Source organism: Medicago truncatula, chromosome 1, assembly GCF_003473485.1.
Source record: "Medicago truncatula cultivar Jemalong A17 chromosome 1, MtrunA17r5.0-ANR, whole genome shotgun sequence".
Taxonomy (NCBI): Eukaryota; Viridiplantae; Streptophyta; class Magnoliopsida; order Fabales; family Fabaceae; genus Medicago; species Medicago truncatula.
The window spans coordinates 46,490,466-46,493,862 of record NC_053042.1 but is presented as its reverse complement, the minus strand read 5'-3'; the positions used below and the strand labels follow the sequence as shown (position 1 = coordinate 46,493,862).

The window sequence follows — 3,397 nt, the reverse complement described above, 5'->3', positions numbered from 1 at the left end:
CTAATCATTGACTCTAACTTTCCCATGGTGGGAAAGGATTAACCTTTACCATGTGAAATGGCACCTAAAGTGATATATGTGACACTCACATGTTGAATCAGAAAATATGACTAAAAGAATACCATTATTGTAACGTTAAATTAAAAAATAACAAAACTAATTTATTTTTTTTGAAAGAATAAAAATGAAAATAATAGCTGTCACATGGTTTTGTCAAAAAATATAAGACGTGGTAATAAAAATATTGTGTGGTTTTTTTTGGCAACAACAAATTTTTTTGATGAAAAATAAATAAATTATATCATCACAACTTAATATAACCGTATATCCATGCATTTCTAATGTCAACAACAGTTGCTTAGGGTTCATATCAAACTGAACAACAAAATAGAAAATCAATTGTGATTTTGTAACAATAAACTACAGGGAAAACTTTTTTTTCTTAAAAAAAAAGAAAGGAATTACACACCAATATACATTAATTCATTCACTCAATTGATGCATTTTCAAAAGTAAACTTTTTAGAACTACTTGGAGTAATAAATTGAATCCAACTTAATCAGGAGAAGAAGGGTACTTCAACCGAATAAGTCTGTTTGTTCAGGTGGGTGGGGTTCATAAGAGGACGTTTGTTTGTTCAGGTGGATGCGACTCGTATGAGGATCTTGATAATCTATTTTTAGTGTTTTTGTCGCGTTAGCGACCTGTGGTAAAATTTTGGAAATTTATCTAAAACATGATTTTCAGTCTCTTCAATAGACAGTAATTTGACCGCGAGTAAATTTATAACGAACATCATTTATTATGATTTTTTTTTTGTATAAATTCACAAAATTATTTACGATAGATTTATGTAGTCAATATAAGTTCTCCATCAAAATTTATTATCAGACTACGATATATAGATATAGAATATCTAGATAAAAAACTATCTTATTGGCGAAAGTGATTCTATATATTTTTATTTGTGACACGTACCACTGTCAACTACGTCAATTCACAATAAAATTGTAGATATTTTAATGAGTTGGTAAGATATTTTTACAAGAGAGATCTTTATATCTAATCTAAAGGTACATAATGCATACCCAAACCCTAAAAATTTGGCGCCTCCCTCTTCCAAATTTGAATTTCAAATTCCCTTCAACTTATTTTTTTTTGACAAAATTCCCTTCAACCTATTGTTTGCATCCTAAATGACATGCATTTACTCTCATCTATATGCATTTACCATTTTGTCTTCCACATTATTTTTTCTTCTTCATTTTTCAACAAAGCAAAATTTATCTCTGAATTTTCTTCCTTTCTTTTCTTCCTTCCTCATCCCCTCCCTTATGGATCATCTCCTCACTGGAAACCCGCCACCATTTACTCCTCTGATTTATCCCTCGCCGACAGAAAGTTAATCTTACTCTTATGCTTCTTCCCTTTTCAACTCCAGCGGCGCTGAACTCGGCGGCAGATCCATGGCTCTGAGTCTCGACATTCATAACGAGGACCTAACACAACACGCAGGGTTATTCTTCTCACATCTCACCGGAAAATCAATTTCTCTGATCCACGCACATCTCGCCGACTCCGCAACTGCCGCCACAACAACAAATGACCTTCGTAAGTGTCGCCGGTAACTCACTTTCTCCCACCGATTCATGTTCATATTGATTGTGTGAATTTTTCTAATTTCGAATTTGACATTAGGGTTTGAAAATCGTTGATTTTGATATGTGATTGTGTGAATTATAACTTTTTCTTCATTGTTAGAATAGTTTTTGTTCTTTTTTTCATTGTTAGTTGTTGTATTTCGTTTCTTTCTCTGTGTTTCAGTCTCAATTCAATACCTTGCAATCATGCCACTTCTCTTTTTATGCTCTTCTTCTACTTGAATTATGGATGAATTTCTGAATGTTCTTTTTAATTCTTACCTTTTAATGACCTAAACTTTTTTTTTTTTTTTTTAAAATTTTTTTTGTAGGTTCTAATGAAGGTCCACACAGTTATACTTACTTGAATCTGAAGAGAGCACAAGTATATTGATAAATATCATCTTCGATTCAGTTATATACCTTTTCCTTTTTATTTCACTCTACCAAGCTTCAAGCTTTTGCTTTGTGGTCCCAACAGTTGTGATCTTTAAGTTTTAAGGGTTGAATCTGATGCGATCAGAAAGTATTGTAGTTTGGATTGAACGCTGAGGGATGCTTTTGATGCTGCACGGTGTTCAGAAGTTTATTCACAGAGAGTGTATACACTGCTTAAAGCTTTTGTTAGTTTGGATAGATAAATTAGACACATCCGACTTAAAGCTTTTAAATAGATGGATATTTGATTTTAATAGTTTTTGACAATAATTATTTCCCTTCGGAGAGTGTATTCTAAAACCTAATTATGAAGCCTTCTTATTCTTTCTGACAATTTGGTTTCCACCATTGAGGTAATTCTTAGATGTGCTTATTGTATGGTATCATATCATTCTCTATGAATTTGAGATACAACTATTATTTGTAATATTTTATTCTGCTGGCAATTTTAGATACAACTATTATTTGTAATGCTGGCAATGACAAAATGAAATGTGTGTGATGCTTTGTAGGGAGAGGTTCATTTGTCTATCAAGATGAGAAATTCACCACTCATAGTTTTATCTAATTTGATTTTGATATCTTGCTTCATAATTATTCAGCACATAAGTTTAAATGGATCTTTGTCTAATTTATCTTGTGCACTCTGTTTGCGTCCAAGTATAATTTATACTTCATTTTAGGTTGGCTATAATGTTTGTAGGAAAATCTTTGGTTTTTATTTAGTGATTGACACTTGAGTATTTTGGAGAAAGATTTGAAAAAGAGAGGTTAGTTTACTAACTGACATATACTAGAACTTTAGAGAGAGATTTGAAAAAGATGTCAGTTGATCACCTTTATTATTCGAAGAATATGTGATTCTAACTAACCTGAAATAATTCTGATTGCTTCTGATACTACTTACATGCTATGGATGCTAACAATTTGTTCTTGTTAGGTTAGGTTAATTCGATGGACAATGCATAATTAATACTATATATGTAAGGTCCGGAGTTCGAACTTCATAGACAAAAAATAAATGCTACCAATTTTTTACCTTGATACAGATGCTGTTGTTGCACCGACCTTAAGGCAAGGTAAAATTTATATCATAAACCTAACACTACCATAATACTCTTCCTGCCTGCCTATCCGGTTCTCTACTTCCTACATTGTATGTGTGAAGATTTCCAATTCCCAACGTTCTCTGAAAGATCCTTTAATTTTGATAAAGGAGATGCTCCATCCGTTTTTAAATATAAGTAAATTTTATTTTTTATATTTAAAAATCACATACATTATTAATTAAATGAATCTAAAAAATAAAATTTATTTAT

At 31.5% G+C, this 3,397-nt stretch overlaps 1 long non-coding RNA gene across 1 annotated transcript; it reads left to right on the top strand.

Annotated features, from left to right (window-relative positions):
• The first annotated feature begins 1,170 nt into the window (after positions 1-1,170).
• Positions 1,171-2,646, top strand: LOC25484947 (uncharacterized). Its single transcript, XR_003012748.2, has 2 exons — positions 1,171-1,611; positions 1,973-2,646. It is a non-coding gene; the product is annotated as an uncharacterized lncRNA (long non-coding RNA).
• The last annotated feature ends 751 nt before the right edge of the window (positions 2,647-3,397 follow it).